Genomic DNA, 17,677 nt, shown 5'->3' with positions numbered 1-17,677 from the left:
TAGGCTTGTCCGGCTGACCAGCGTACGCCAGCATGCGTCAAACATTCACCGCCGCCACCAGCGCTAGTCCTTCCACGTCCAAAGATTCCTCCAGGGGCATGCGTGATACCGCGCCAGCGACTTGGTTCTGCGAACCCTTCCTGTGCCGGATGTTAAAATCATAGCACTAAAGCGCAAGCGCTCACCGTACAAGACGACTAGCGGGGTTCTGCAATCCTTGCAGCCACGTTAACGTCATGCATTGTGTCTGCATTGTGAAAAAGGCACCGTCTAGGTACGCGTCAGAATTTCTGTGCCAGCACGATTGCGAGACACTCGCGATACGTGACCGTATGGCTGCCCAAGCTGGGGTGAGTGTATGACTAGCGAATGCGACCGGACGAATAACGCTTTTTAACCTCTGAATCAACGCTGCGCCCAACCCATAGTGACTAGCATCGGTCTGTGAGGCAAAAGCATTGTATATGTCTGGTATTTTTAATGCCGCTTTCTTTCGCTATCGGAGTTCAGTCTCCGCCCATTTCCATTTCCCGCTTTTGCGAAAAAGCTTGTTCAGCAAACGTGACAGCTCCATGCAATGAGGGATTTACGTACGGGAAAAGGCTACCATGCCCAATAAGCGCTGCAACATCTTAACGTCCCGCGAGCGCGCATACTCTGTAATTTCCTTCAGTTTGGTATCCCTAGGGAAAAAAAACTCTCCGCTATCTACAACAAAGACGATCAAGACAAACATGTCTTTAGCAAGTTGGTCATTTTGGGGATAAATGATGAGACCGGCGCGTTTCATGCGGTCAAGCCCGTTCTTCGATGCACGAGGTGCTCTCCAAGGTACGCGAAAAGACGACTGTTGTGTTCAAAACACCCGCACCAACCTAGATGCCCGATCATTGCTCTCTCAACCACGCGTACGGCTACCGGAAAACACAGCGGTGACTCATCGAATGACTATTTAACGGTGCTGACTGCTTGTTGCTTGATTATGACCTACCCGGGCAACCGCTTCGTGGATATTTGATTCTTTCAGGGAAACCAGAAACCGGCGCGGACGACAATGCCAGTGCACCTATGTGAAGCATGGCGCATCTGCTGGTGGTCGGGAGATTGCACAACCTTGGCAACTGGCTGTCACGTTTCGGGGCATCATGGGAGCAGTAGAAGTACGGGACATCCAGACTGCGGACACCTCGATTACGAACAGAAGGAAAAGGACTTAGGGTGGCCAATGGTTGCTGTAAAAGTGGTGGTTGTTTGTCGGATAATTGGCCAAACTGAACACGGGGTGTATGGTGGCGACTGCAACTATTTGGACGTTCAACCGAAAAACATGGTCTTTCCGGTTTGGCCTGAAAGAGTTCCTTGGGTTAAGAAGTTTTATTAAACGTCGTGAAAATTAGGCTCTGAATACAGGAGAAGACGCATAAAACGGTCTCTAATCCCAAATGTCGCAACTGTTACATCTTGAAGGTGCCTACCGAACAGAGTTCATCGTCGATTACTACGCTAGTAGCATTAAACGGCTACTCAACCAGCAAAGCGAACGAGCAAAGAGGAGCGGAGAACCTAATCGGTGCAGTACGATAGGATCTGCCCGGCTGAACTGGCGGCGTCAGCGGAGAACGACCTCGGCTAAGACTAATGCCAACCACCTCCCACTGACTACCACAGCAAGCCCAACGAAGCAAGGCCAGTTCACCAATTTCCGAGGAAGAGCCCAGCGAGGTTACATCAGCCGCATACCTGTTGATATTCTGTCGACGACAGTTAATAACAAAGCATTCAAACTTGCGAGACAGAGAAGGGGACAACTGGGAAATGAGCGAGGACGCCGCCGCCAACTTGCATCGTTGGTAGTCACCGACAGCGGAGTGGAGTTACGGTATTGGAATGTGAGAGACAGCGTCAAAACAGCAGCTTGCGCTGTTCGAGCTGCAATTGAAAATTCTGGAGAGGGAAAAGGAGACGCAGTGCTTGATTTTAAAAAACCTGCGGCTTGAAGCCCGTGATGGGGCTGAGTCCAGCGAGGGCGGTAACAGCGTATCGCTTGGCGGAAGTACAGAAGAAGAGAGACGGCTGAAATGTGCCACCTTGTTAAAGGGCGGTAAACCGAGAGGCACTCGTGGTCCTGTGGATCGACGACGTCGATGCAACGATCGGTTGTTATGACTTATCGAGGAAGCGGAGGGCTACGCTTGTTTTCTCATAGTTGTGGGAATGTGCAGTGTTGTGCAGGCTCACAGCAGAGGACACAAACATTTTTCCTAAGCTTCAATGGTGCATTTTGGATGTTTTCAGGCTTTCTGCAGCGGGCTAGAAAAGGCGGTTTTACATGTCAAAACGGGTAGAAAAGGTATCCTGGAATGCGTTCGTCGTGCTGCTTGAAAACTAGTTGGAATTTTATATCGAGAGTTGAAAGGCTGGTACATTCGAGGAAATAAAGACGCTTAACTTCGCGGACTGCTTAAAACAATGTTTCAGACCCGAGGAGAATGGCGCATTTTGTTTATAAGAAACAAGACTACTTTTTCTCGTTCAGTGCCTTGGCAATGCTGGCGACTAGCTTTGAGGTGAGCGAAATGTGCAGGCCTGCGCAAAAGAATATGAGTGTCGACGAAGGGCAAAAGAAACCAGAAATAGACGCAGATGTCCCCGAGGACGGAAGGTGGGTGCACGGGCAGTGATGCAAGGGCACTGATGCAATTTGAGTGCAACGGCGCTGATAACTGCCCCGAATTGTTCCAAAAAAGGTGTAAGTTTCAAGGAAGCCACAACATCGCGTCTGGAAAATAGACCACTCCTTGTGTGAATGACGCCGCCTGCATTTCAGTCAACCGCAGAAACTACATACGGGTCTGGGCAATGGAAACAGCCGGAGCAGCACGGGTTGCCAACTGTTATGCATGATAGCTCGGGTCAGTCATTCTACTATTTAGTCGACTCAGGAACCGAAGTGAGCGTAATCAGAAAGTATGTTGTACCTAGGTTCGATGCTACGGGTTTGCAGATGAAACCGAAGGGAGTTTTCGGGCAACAAATAACGGGGCAGTTGGCATACGTTGTGCTGACAGCTATCGAAGCAATTTCTTATGTTGGATCCAAAACGGTTCAGGCGGCTGTGTTTTGTGCCCTCATGGGTTAGCTACTTGAGAGGACCGATGCAATGATCATGGCCAACGATTACGCACAATTTCTCGATAGAAAAGTTATACTTGACGGGTTGTGAAATGAGCCGCCAACAGTTCAAATGCAGCGGGAGCGGATGGGTCAGGCGAAACATGCGAGAATCAAGAGGCAACTAACGGCGTTCTATTATCCAAGAGCAACAACGAAGGTTCTGAGCACATGTGAAAAGCAAAGGAGGGGAGCTTTGTGAGGCTTAGGTTTCAGACTCGCAATTTAAGGATCCTTGTGCGCAGGCCAAATCCGGAACCCATTGCATTCTCATTCGGGACGACTTGTATAACCACGAGCATGTGGCGGGCTGCGTAGCCAAGCAGCAAGTGCCACGGTCGCACAGGCAGCACAACGTGCTGCAAATAGCCCCCTATTCTCAATTTGCAGGTCATGTGGGAGAGTGGAAAGTGCTGCCGCGGGTGAAAAGCTCATTTTACTACCCTCGCGTGTCCCTGGACGTAAAGGACCACTGTAGATCGTGTCATGAATGCCAGGTCAAATCTCCGGCAAGGCAAAAAAACAGGGTCCAATGAAGGTCCTTGGCTAGGCCCAGTGCGCTATTTTAGAGAGTCAGCATAGACTGCATCGGCCCTCTGGACCCTGCTTTTGCCATGATTCATTGCTATGCAATTTTCGCTTTTGATGTACACACCAGATGGCCGGAGGTACTATGCCTCCAGTACTAACGGCAAACGCAGCCTGTGATTCGGTACCACGAATATTTTCTCAGTGTGGAGTACCGGAGGCAATGTGCTCGGATGGATCAGAGCACTACCTTCAAGTAAAAGCTGAAGCAAGATGTCTTGCAAAGGTTGAGAGGCACGCGCAGGTTTTCCGCACCTGATCAGCCGGAAACTAACGGATTGGGGGAACGCAGGAATGCCATGTAAAAAGCATGCTTTTCCCCATAATTAGCAAACATTGACACGAGTAGGATAGAAGAGAGAGAAAAACTTTAACAAGACCAGTGAGGTTAGCCGAGCCGCTGCGCTGGCTTGCTAGGGTACATCACAGAAGAGAAAAATGTAAGTAAAAAAGTAAAAAAAAACACAAAAAACCAAAAGAAAAATAATAAAAATAACAGATGTCATCTGATGTGCGCCAAATTTTAAATCACAAAACTCTGTCCAGTTCTGTGCTTCGATGAAACTCCAAGGGAGCTTTGATGGCACGTACAAGCTGACTGAGAGCCGACTAATGTCCCAAAAAACAGCCTACAATTCAAGTCCCAAACAAACCTGCCTGCACAAAGATAATATTAGTTTCTGTCTGTGCACGGGGCACTTTGATCACACGCGTATAACATGACGAATAGCTTCTTGTGAGCCACATGTGGAAATAAAAGGTGAAGGTAGCTGGTGGATTTTGTAGATATAATGTTCCGTGTAGGCCACATCCAAGCGAAGCCTATGGAGAATAGCTTCCTCGGGCTTGCTGAGCCCAGGTGGAAATATGAAGGTTGACGTAGGATCAATTCCATAAAGAGGTGCGTATGGCTGCCTTGCGTCACTCCCGATAGACATTTGAGCTTTCCACAGGGTTGATGACACGAGTATCGCCACCTTTTTTGTCATGACTGGGATCGGCAGAGTTTGAGTGCACATATTGTGGGCAGATGAGGCGGCTTTGTCAGCTGCGTTGTTGCCGACAACACCGTGGTGGACAGGAAGCCACTTCGATGTACTCTGTGTCCATTTTGTATTGCTTGTAAGTGTAAGTGGGATAGGATGATTCTTTTTGTTCTGTGGGAATATTGTGAGTTTCCCTACGCCACTGCAGGGCGACCAAAGTTTGAGCTTATGTTCCCAATGGGCCTCCCTTCTCTTCTCGTGAAAACGTGGCCTGGAGAATGGGTAGTACCCGGATTATTGGGTATGCCCCGGGTAGCAGAATATATTGCTAGGCTTCGAAATAGTTTGCAATAGGCTAGCGAGGAAGCCATCCTACAAAGCGAGGCCACTAAGAGGGAGTACGTCGGATGCTATAACTAGCGGGTCACTCCAATTATTTGTTGCAGTGCGACCAAGATCTATGGCTGTAGAAGGAAAGTCAAGGCAAGCGAATGGCAAAGTTGAAGGGACAGTTCAGAGTTATCGAGAAACTGTGGCCGTAGAGTAGCACAATCGAGCTCGAGAACGTTTCGCGCAGAGCAGTTAGCGCCAGCAGACGTCGTTGTTACTACACCCGAGTAAGCCTATAGTAGGAGTGATAGTTGAGGGCTACCAAGAATTTGAGGTGCCCCAGTCATCTCATGTAGCACAGAGAGGAATGCAGCACCACGGCTAGATGACGTTGCTCATGTGCAGCTGACCCGGCGAAAGCAGCAGCTATATACACTCACAAAGCTGTCGATGTGTTAAGAAACAAACAAAAAACCCGTAAAGTCACAATACGCAAGCTCAAAATCAAAGCACGCGAGTAATTATGACGCGCGTAACCCTACAGGGTGCCGGTGGCGCTTGCGCACGAAACATAAATGCAAGTAGATGAACTCCACAATTGGGGCTAGATATACCTTGTCGAAATTACCTACGCATATCCACTGCTCTGCGTATCAGAGGGCGTATCAAACAAATAATAGAGGCGGGTGCATTTCCCACAAACGAGCCAACTGGTCGTTTATAGCAGGTAGCCAAGGAAAGTACAGAATTCTGTTAGACATGTTTATGGCCGACTAGCCAATAACCCTTGGTCAGAATGCGCAGGTTTGAAACGCAGTTCTGTGTCCTCAGGTCAGTACGCATAGAAAGTGATGCTGTTTGGGCTGAAAAAACGTGAAGCTTGCACTATCTTGACGAAGGCTTCAATCATAGTGAAGCTGCATGATTTATTTTTACGCGAGCGCCGAAAGACATATCAGCACGCATTTGCAGAAGTCTGGAATTGCTTATATACAAGTTCTATCATGGCTTTGCACTCTGCCACACTGCAAACGCAAACTAGCCGGAAATGGAGTTTTAATCAAGTAATGTGCCCTGAAAAGTACTTATAGCAAAAAATGTACTCCCTAGGCATGGTCTAAACAAGTGGACGAACCTACATGGTAGTACCGTTGCCCATCCGTGTAGCAAAAGGGAGGATTTAGAACGACATAACACAATTTGTGAGATGGCGTTCGGTCCCTTGTAAACAACCACGTCCACAATAAACTCCCCATCTGGGGTAATCATCTCAAGCGGGCGGTCGCCATGTTAGTCTTGTGTTGTTTCCGTGTGTCAGCACTTCAACCGTGGACTGATGCTAATTAGAACGAGAAAGCAGGACGCGACGGTTGTATGCAGCTACAAAACCGATACCGTACGTATACCCGTATAGATGCTTCAGCCAGCGCGATCACAAGCAGACAGCGCGGCCGTGTTGTTTCAATCTGTTTATTTTGGCGGTAGGTGTTGTCAAACTCTGCTGCTAACGAAGAGACAGTTCTCGCCGTTGCAAACAATTCCAATGTTCATCTGCTTCGCTTGCTTTCGCATATATAGACAATTTAAATTCTCGTGCCAGCGCGCCAACGCACCCGACTGCAGCGACTCAACTTGCCCTGGCGGCACGACTTCCTGCCCGGATATAAACAACCTCCGTGCTATCAATGCAGCGCGGCCGGTGACTTGGTGCGGCCGGAGCTTCAAGTTCTTCAAGCGCCTCGCCTTGGGCCATCATTTTTTCTCATTTGAGAAGGACTAGTAGTGCCATTTGGTGGAAAGATTTTTATGTGCCCCTGTCACACGGCGAACGGCCGGTAACAACATTTGGGTACGGTGACAGCTGTGGACAGCTCGCTGGTAAGTGCTCTTTCATCAGTCGATGCGTTTGTCAAACGTTTGGATAGGGTTAACTGCGAAGTACCCGTGCCGCACACAGCACGTACACGCACGGGCAAAGAAAAAAGCGCGCAATCGTTTTATTGTACTTGTTTGTGGCTTTTGGGGTATGCATTCGCATTCTTTTGTGGGCCGGTTTGTAACAGGGCATTCGAGATGAAATCGTTTGTCGCGCACGGCGTCGTTTCAAAGCAACGTGACGGTTACTAAGGTAGCCGAATCGCCTCCGACAGCGGTGCATCGTCGGGCCCGGTCGATGAATATTGTTGGACTGCATCGAACTGCTCGTGTTCTTTGATCATATGCATCGAACTGCTCGTGTTCTTTTTAGTTAACTGCTCTACTTTGTAATATCTATTTGTTAACGCTCCTGATGGCTTGCCTGTCCAAATAAAAGTCTTTGTGTTGTTTTCGTTCAAGGCTCTGACTCATTCTTAGCGCTCTGGTCGGCGAAAGCCGCAGATCAGACGGCCACCCCCTTCGAAAACTGTGCCCTGTAGATTCGGTGGGGTTGTTTGCTCGCTTGAGTCGACTCTTCACATCTAACAGCGTACCCTATTAAGGAAACGGTGACATGCGTTAAAGATGCTATGAGCCTATCGAACGATTAAATGCATATAGTGTGGACCACGACGGCGACGTGGTTCGAAACCGAAATGTTTTTATTCCCTTTCGGATGATAATGAGGGGTCTGTATACAATCGGGGCCCGTCAGTCGCCAGCTAAGGCCACGTAATTAAAAACACAAATTCATGCCCTTATGGAAGCGAACAGAGTTTGCCGTAGCATGACACAAGTCTGCCGGGCATAAAAAAGGGTATCATTTTTTTACAAGAACAATGCACACACTCTTCTTTTGTTGGTAATAAATTTGTCATAATCAATAGTAAGACCATACACAAAAATTACTCGATTCATCTGACACTCGATTTTGACACTGAGCTTGCAGCTCCAAAAAGTGCACTGTGGTTTTGCGTGACGGAAACTTCTACAATCACGGTAAATTAACTAAGGCAGGTGTGTGTGGCATGCAGCGTTGGTAAGTTTGCGAGAAAAGCGTTTCCATTTCAGCTGTGTTTTTTTTGTTGCCATGCAATCACAAGTAATTTGGTGCCATGAACGAGGTTTACGTTAGCTAACAAGGCTGTAATAACGGTTGCGGCTACAAATGACCTTATGCACCAATCACGCTTGTCAGCTCGGTGACACAGAATATTAAGGTGTCAGAATACGGATGACTGAGTCGCCTAGTTTATTACTACTGTAAAAAAAGAAATTGTTTTCTGACCCAGTGAAGGACTTCCTGTATGACTAGCTGTGTTATGACAAATGACCATACTTGATAAGACAAGCCGTAACAAATTAGCTTTGGATGTAACACCAAGAGGGAAATAGGTGGAGGCATCTGCAAGTATAACTGAAACAGTGGGTGCCTGTCCGGCATGAATTCATTATTTGCTGACACGATTTTCTTCTGCAGATCCTGATACATGATCGAGTTGAATGACTTCATAGATCTTAAGGCAGGATAGGCTGTGCTGTACAAGGCAAGGCTGCATTCGGAAACCAAGTTGGCCCCTCCAGCAGAAGTGAGTATTGCCACGGCTTGCAACAGCCGTCCAGCTCGCAAAAGCTCCACTTTTTCTATGAAAGTGAGCCACCATGGTAGGGGAGAGGCAGTGTAAGGGTTTGCATCTTTAACTGTGTGCCCACTCACTTGAATAGATGCAAGCTGGCATCTTAAAGCAAGAAACAGCAGTTAACAAAATCATGCAATACCAAAGTGTTTTTCAGTCAAAAACAAAAACTAATATATCAACCTACAGAGACTTGCATTTTATCTTCACTGTCATTTAAAGTTGTGCTCGAGTATATTCTGCGGAAGTAATATCGTTTTTATTGCTGCAAAAGCCACGACGGTTAATGTACTGGCACTTGGTTTTATGAAGCCTTTGCATTCCTAATTTAGATACTGGAATTCGCAGGGAACCTGGCCTTACAATTTTATTACTTTACCGAATTATTAAGTTCATTTAACCATAGTGTCTGTGTTGAATTTTACGTGTGGGGCATTTTTTTTCTTTTTTGCTTTTTCAGACAGATGTTCCTCTGACTCCCTGCCTGCATTCCGTGAACAGGGAAGTTAGCCTCCACATCGATGGCCAGCGTGTCTTGACTGCATCATCTTTACTGGGAGGAGTGTGTAGTCTGTTTGCATCGTTCTGGGTTTTCAACATTCAATATCCCAAGAAGGCACACAGAGCTCTAACGTTTGTGGAACATGGCTTTTTGGACCTTGCCTGCACCAAACCACGTGTGAAGGATTTAGAACTCATTAACTTGTATCGCATCAATATCGCTCACTAATATTTGTTTTCAATCCTGTAATCATTGGATAGTAGTCAAAAAGAATTCCGTATTATATTTCTGACTTTCTCTTTTTTCTTTTTTTACTGAAAAGGGGATATTTGATGGGCCGTTCTGTATGCTCATAATACAGCTATCTTTCAGTGAAGCAATAATATTAACAAACTAATTTAACTTGAAACAATTATCTAAATAATATTGGCAACTGGTGCGAAATGAATCAACTAAAAATTATCCGAAAAACACGAATTTCATGGCTTTTTGTTCTCACTCTAAAGAAGCTGTCGCGATACCACCCATTCTGTTCTATATCACTGCGATTAACCCGTCAGATTCGGTCACTTTTCTTGGCGCATTTTTGTCTTTATCAAAACGCACTGGTATTTTCCGCAGCATATTTTTTGTTCTTTATATTACTCATTTATCCATAGCCATCTCACTGCAGTCTGTCTCCTACATCATTTACCTCTTGTGCCTTTACCAGCTACAAAATGCTTGTTACCTTTCAATATCAAATCGTTGCACAGCTCTCGCTTATTTCACGACAAATTGAAAAATTGGTTTGTTGTTGTAAACCACTGCAACCGTTTTTTCTTCACTTTGTGTACTTAGTACCAATATGTACTGATAAGTTCTGATAAATACTGACGGGTTCTCGATCCTCTAGTATTATATAATGATTTCATTTGCCATGCGGTTGTGTTTGTTCCTATCTGTTTTTCAAGTATTTCCAGTTCTTGTGTTATTATTGTTTCTACAATTTGTTCAACTAGCAGACAGCTCTCGCTCATTTCACCATCTACTGAATTTTTTTGTTGTTGTTGTAAACCACTGCAGCCATTTTTTTCACTGTGTACTGAGCGATGATGCGTACTGATAAGTTCTGATAAGTACTGACGCGTTCTCGATCCTCTAGTAATCTGTAATGATTTCACTTACCATGCGGTTGTGTTTGTGCGTATCTTCGTTTTTCGCGTATTTCCAGTTCTTGTAGTAATATTGTTTCTACGTTTTGTTCAACTAGCATCATATTGCTGTCTTCAATTCCTAACTGGCATGTTATTTAGCAATGTACCATTTGTGATTTCTAATATGCGGTCGCCATAAGTATTTATTTCGGAACCTCCTTGTGTACACCATGTACCATGTAAACTTGTCTGCGATAGTTCGTTTGAAATAAACCTGAAATCGAGAAAAACCGTGTGAAATCAGTACTCCCGCAGGGAACTAGAAATTCTCCCTTGTGGCCTTGAAAACCTCCTTTCGGAAGGCCTACAAAACTCCCCAAGCTTTCGTCAAACTCCATTCAAAAGAAGTAAATGCTTCCCTTGGTCCTCCTAAAAACGCCCCTAAACTAACATAAGTACTTCCAAAGGGAGCCATAATAGGCTCCTATTCAACCGCCTAAAAATTCCATAAACATCACTTAAAAACGCCCTTCAGGAAGTAAAGAATACTCCATTTTGACCTCCTTTAATTCTCCCGAACATTTCTTAACACTCCCTAAATACCTCCTTCCCATAACCTAAAAACTCCCTGTTTTGAGGAGGTAAACAAAACCTCCCTGTGCCATGTAGTAAAAAAACTCCTACAAGGAGGACCGCTAGAGGACAGGCGAAAAAGAACCTCTATGGAGTATATGGGAGGAAAAAAAGTTTAGAGTGCAGTAGTAGTCATTGTCATACGCATCCACACCATTGGGTTTCTCGTGCTAAGCTATGCATGGGCGGTAGCGCTTGACGTCGAGGTTCCGTGAAGGTCGAGGTTCAAGTCATGCCGAGGTTCCGTGGAGCAGGTGTTGCGCCAGCTGCAGTGCTATTCATTGCTAGGGAACGCGAGGCGCGCCCGGGAGTTTTCACCAGTTGTTTTGCTAAAGCCACTGCGGGAGCCGGGGAGGAGCGGGGGTCGTCACGAGGCCCGCAATCACAAACGCGCGGCATGTTCGTGGCATTTTTAACGCGCAACGCGCTACGCGCCACACATTACGGCCATCTACAACTACTCTGCGGTTAAATTGCTTCCAGCACATATCAGAGAGTCCGGAACGATGTATTTGCGCCGAACAGACACTGACCATCCGCATACATTCGTGACGAGGCGACAAACACAACGAGGTGGAAAGAAAACCTCAAACATTTGGATAAAGCGCTTGCATCACTGGCGAAGGCAGGGCTTACGCTAAACTTAAGCAAGTGCAGCGTTCCTCATAACAATTAAGATTCTTGGGTGATTTTATTGGGTCAGGCAGGCACGGCACGGATTCAGAGAGGGTATGGGTGATTAAGAAAATACCGGCTTCTCAAAAAAGGAACCAGATCGTAGTTTCTTAGGGTTGGCCAAATAATACAGGAAGTCTTTGCCTGAGTACTTATGCCTTGTTGCGCGTGCTCAATTCGGCTGGCCTACGTATTACATAGAAATTACTTGATAACACAGATGCTCGGAGGGAATTTGATAAGGTCAAATATTGTGTAGTGCAGGCGTCCAAGCTGCAAGCAGAGGATATGGAGAAAGAATTCATTCCAGCAGAGACTCTTCCTATTAGGTAGTTGGTGCGTGCCAGCACAGCGTGATGACGAGGGCAAAGAGTGCCCTATCACTTTCCTTAGCAAAATGCTCCAGCCGGGCCAGACTGGATGTTTACAATCAAACCAGAAGCTTATATGACCATGATTGCGCTGGGGAAGTTAGAGGCATGGCTATCGGGAGCTAAAGTTAGGGGATCACTGATACCAATTTCCTCAACTTCCTGACATTGACTAATCTGTGGTGCGCGAGGCTGACGCGCTTTTAGGGGGCCATACAGAAGTCTGGGCTGTAGTTGAGCACAAAGAAGGGCTTCTAAACGCTAACGCGAACGACATGCCTGGGTTGGTGACTTCTTTCGATGTCGCGTAAAGAGGAAAGAAAGGGAAAAGCGACATCCGAGCTTTTCCGATGAATTACGTGGTGGAGTCACTGTAGTATCAGCTGCGGAACATGCGCCGTGTGAAACGCCTGTGGACATTGTTTATTATTTGATTGTGTATGGTGTGTGTTGCATGCTGAAAAAGCCGTGCGACAAAGTTAGAGGTGAGATGCCTCGCAAGACACTCAGCCAGCTGGATGGCTGATCTTTTCCTCCTCCTTGAACCATGCTCGTGGCGACCGGCCGACGGAGGGTTCTCAGCGGCTTACCACGCAATGACTATTGCACGGCGTTGGCAGTGTTGCGTTGTGGCGGGGTACACGCGCAATCGCTCCATGGACGTTTCTTTGTCCCACGGAAGACGGAACCCGGCGCAACCAACAATGCCAGTGCACGATGTGAAGAGTGACACATCACCCTTTGGTGTGGTGATTCCACGACGTTGCGAAATTCTTTTAACGTTGGAGGGGTTCATCCAAGTAGCTATTGACTTTCAGATTTCGAATAGCAGGGGCCGACACTTAAAACGGCGAATGGTCGCCATGAGAGAGCCGGTTGCACACCGGTAATTGGGCAAATGGAACCCGGGCCGGAAGCTTTGGACTGCACCAAGGGCAATGGCTGTTTTCCTAATAAGCTGCAACGAGTGCTTTATGTTAAGGAATTCTGCAAACCTCGTGTAAATAGGTTGTAAATAGAGGGGAGGCGCAATGAAACGTTCTCTAATCCCAGATTTTGCAACTGTTGTATCTTCAAGCTGTCCACAGATTAATTAAGGAGTCGGTTTTGATTCCCATGCAAAGAGAAACCAACGGCTGATCTTCCACCAAGGGGAACGGGCATAGAAGAAGGGGGAACCTGATTGGCCACACCTTGATCGGTATAGGTTATCACTTACTGATGCCGTAGATCGGTAAGAACAATGTCCGTTAATCTTTGGAACCAGGTCGGGTAATTGAGTCCTAACAACATACGCCAAGCTCAAAAAGAACTCGGTAGCACGTGAATGGCAGTCTTATTAATATGACCCGGGTGCATTTGAATTTGGAAAAAGCCGAGTGAGCAATGACGAAAGGCAAGCACACGTGTAGCACCAAGCTAGGAATTGATAGATTCTATGGCAAGATGAGGATACGCATACCTCACAATTACGTCGTGAGATGGTGGTAGTCCATGCAGAGACGCATGCTGCCATCCTCCTTTAGCGCCAACATGACGGGGACGGGTACGTTCTCACCACCGGCATGTTGGGCATCTCCTAGGGCGATATCCAGTTTTGCCTTTGTCAGGGTGTGCGCGGCCTTACCGTAGAGGGCAGCTCTATAGAGGCGCGTACCCTGTGTCAATGGGATGTGGGAGGGCGATTGTCCGTCAAGGAGCCTCTGTGAGCCTTGCAGCAAACGGCACCGCCACATTGTCGAGAAGCTCTAGCCAAGCGTAATGGCAAGGGTACCTTCTAATCAATTTTCTGATTCATTCCGCAGCAAATGCGGCTTCCATGGCATGGTAGAGGTACGGTTTTACGCCCCAAAGAGTATGAACTGTGAGGAATAACCCAATCTGTAACCACTTCCCACCAATTCAAGCAGGAGGCCCATAGGGACAATAAATTCTCTGCCCAAATCATAGGCCCAGGCAAGTGTGGCCTTTTCCTTAAATCACTTCCGTCACCTTTTGCTTCGTAAGAAATGTGCAAGAGCACGGCACCACGCGCTTTATTAACAGCACCATTTGTCACTTAGAAACTAGTTCTGCTTTTGCGAAACTTACCGCAACATGCCCGGCACAGCTGCAACACAGAATCGGCAAATAGCGACAAAATTAAGCCTGTTTCAAGCAATGCGAGCACAGCCATTCCGAGCATGTGAACAGAAACATGTGGCACTATGGTCTCTGTCTGCGCTTCAAAACAGCAAATACAGGGTAAAAACACGTTTTCGCCATTTTTTATATCCAAAGCACTTTGCGACTCTTTAGTAGCCATTAGCAATGTGGGTCGCACTAGTTTTACTGATGTTTATAGGCATTCTGACTACGAGCCATCACACGGGGGCACACACAACGGAAGTGTCCAGGCTTTTCACTCTGGTAACAGCGGCCAGCTTCATTTCCATAAGGCACGTAGCCTCGCGACAGTCGCGTTTGAGCGACTGGACGAGAACGACCTCTGGAGAACGACCTCACGAAGTAACCGCGATTCAACTACTGCGGCCAGTTCCCACCATGGGCAGTACCGTCAAATATTCTGCGCTCCAACTCCTTGTGGCCAAAGAAAGGAGTACCTATTGTGCCGGGGGAGCAAGAGGAGGAAACTTACGCACGCCGCTGCCGTACGTCGCTGTAGAATTTGCTGTGGCGAAACCTTAAGGGCGTCTTTTCATGGGCACTCTGGCCTCCACTACTGCGGAAAGAGTACCGAACTCAGTTCCAACACCAGAGCATCTTCGGTCGCCCGGGCTGATAGTTTATTCTGCGCCATGCTTGAGTAATCACGACCGTATAAGTAAGGTCGGAAGCTCGAGTAGCAACGTCATAAAACGTGCATCACCATGTATGCGCCAGACGCGCAGGAGATAGCTCGGTTGAACCGCTTCTGGATAGCTCTAACGTATTCGAGCAAGCCCGCATAAGGGTTCTCTGCTCTGTGCACGGCTCCAACGCATGGCGGATGCGGTACTAGTAGACGGGATGAAGAACGTCCGCGCGGAACAGGGCGTCGAAGTCAGCCCAGCCCCGAACGGGGTCTGAAGGTGCCACCAACGACGGGCGAAGGCCTCCAGGTCAACTGGCAGGATACGCAGCCGACCAACTCGTCCGAGTCCCCCGACGCCATCTTGTAAACACAGTGTTCGCTCATGACGTATGTCCTGGACTTGCAGTCATCTTAGCCCGTGAACCATGGCACTGCGATGCTCGTGTGTAAACGACGCCACGCGCAGCGGTGCTTCAATGGTGGTGTAGGGCGGCGGCACGTGCACGGAACCTGCGGGCCGCAGCCGCTAATTCTCAAAGCGATTCACGAGATTTCCTCAGGGGCTGCCATCGAGTGGAACGCAGTGACGGGTGCCGCAGCTACCGATCCGGTGGCTCAGTTATCAAGACCCATCGAGGTATTCCGCCGAGCAGGGCACGGGCCTTCTCCCCGTCAAGGCCTGAGCTCCACAATGGGGTCCAGACCACCACAAAGCAAAAAAAAACAAACAATCACAATGATCACCACCACCGCGTTATCACAGTCAAATTATCACAGTCAAAGAACGCGCCGCCGTTCCAAAGGAATTCGATACAAAATTATATGAAAGATTACTAAGGTATACTCACGAAATCAGCAATGCGAAACAGCAATCGCTTTAAATATGAAGAGGAAAGAAGTCATGTCCTTCAGAGGAACCTACGGTCACGTTCGACGCCGAATGTGCTTGCGGATTTTGCAACCGAACCTGCCCAGCGGGGCGAAACCCCAGACGGCGAAGAAGGGAGGTTTTGTACGAGCGTGCACCACACTCCCGGCTATCCTTCGGTCTCCCCCATCCCAGCGTCCCAATCCCCGTCACGTTGCGCTCGTATCCAGCGCATCGCCTCCTGTATATTGTTGTCTTTGCTGCGGGGTGCGGTAAAGTCATCGGTGTTGCACAGAGCAACCGAGCCTGTTGGTTACCGCTACCTCTTGCAAAGCAATTTGTGAAGACGTGATAATTGGGTACGGCTCGAACTAAAGGTGGGCGGGACGACCCCAAATTTTCCGGCTCCCTCACAGGATGCGCAAAAGCTCTATATTTTCCTTGTGACTTTATCTTTTAAAAATAAGCGTGATTTATTGAATTATGGTAGGCCGCTAGATTTGCAAACAATGTCAATTTAATCAGAGAAAATTTATATAGATGTCGCCTTCATTGCCGGCCATGTTCGCTGCAAAAATGTCAACATACTGTTTACGGACTTTTCCTTTACAGCACGATCGGGTGTCGACTTAGAAGACCAATGGAGGGGAATTCCCACGTAGATTGCAAACAGCGAATTGATGATATCAGAGTCAGTATTTTTGAGTGTACCGTCTTTGTAATATTAAATCTAGGGGCGAATCATAGGATGACAGTGGCAACCACTTTCACCTCATCGATTGCGTTAGTACAAGGCGGAAACGGGGCTGATCGTGCAGGCCAATGTATAGTAGGAAGGCCGCTTATCGCACGAAGGAGTTGCGATTGAATAAATAAAAGGTCGTATCGACTGATTCGGGAAATGAAACCTGGTTCTCCGACGCAGCACCCAAGTTTTGCAACACACCAAAAACCCTCCACCATGACAGGATAAAAGAATTAGTCTGATGAACGCCCCGTGACACGTAAACCCGACGGCACGTGCATACATAGGATACATGCGAGCCGACTTACAACTGTAAAGAATATTCACTGTTAATGGCGGCCAGTCTCCTGTTTGGGTAACTAGCGACAAAACACGGTGAAATGAATGTTGAGGAAGAGAGCCAAACATGATGCAGCAGCGAAGAAGTGGGATAATTGCTGGCTTTCACCTTTAAATCACATAAGCAGGTTTGAATGCCCGAGGCCTTTAAATATCCGTGTAACATGTTCAAGGTAAAGCGCCACGCTTTGTAGTAGAGGCTATAAACTGTTTTGGGCTATTGCAGCTGCTGACGGCATCACCCAGAAAAAGAATGATGGGACATATTGCCCAGATGATGGGACATATTTTTTTCAAGATGATAGTTTTCCTTAGGCTGCCTAAAACCGAGACATTAGGTGTGTCTGTATGTGTGGGTGTCTGTTCCTCAGGGCAGCCACACACCCGGCCAAAACAAAAAAATGTTCACCGGGAAGTTTATATAGGTAGAACCTTTCCAAACCAGTAATTCGGCAAACATACCTCAGACCTGTCGTCGTTGTGAAGCAAAAACACATTTGGCATATTTAAACCAAAACATCGCTACTGAACAAAACCTCAAAATGTTATTCTATTTAAAATAATTGATTACGAAATGTTTGAAGCAGCAAATAAATATACACATTCACAACAATATTTCGACTCAAAATAGGGAGAGAAAATCAGAAGACTGGTACTCAAGGTGGCGACCACGTTCAACATTACTAATGGTTGAAACAAGATGGCGTCAGCACTGAAAGGCGTGAAAATAAAGTGACTTTATTACGCCTTTTCTGCGTTTATCGCTGGCGGAGCAAAACGACTGGGGAAGAGCGTGATAGGTGCGCGCAGGGGACAAGAAAGGAAAGTGTGTGACAAAGGCGGGAAAAGACTGTCATCTTTCCACGATATTTCCAGCGCAGTTAGTGGATGCACGGCAATGTTTTTCGTTATTAGTGCCACTATTTCTACCGATGCTGAGCCGCTGCGTCTCGGTTGGTGACAGCTTTAAAACTAACTAGCGGAG

Source organism: Haemaphysalis longicornis, unplaced genomic scaffold (genome assembly GCF_048455015.1).
Source record: "Haemaphysalis longicornis isolate Haplotype H1 unplaced genomic scaffold, Haemaphysalis longicornis Haplotype H1 scaffold_3, whole genome shotgun sequence".
NCBI lineage: Eukaryota > Metazoa > Arthropoda > Arachnida > Ixodida > Ixodidae > Haemaphysalis > Haemaphysalis longicornis.
The sequence above is the reverse complement of the archived record's forward strand: the minus strand, read 5'-3'. Positions refer to the sequence as shown.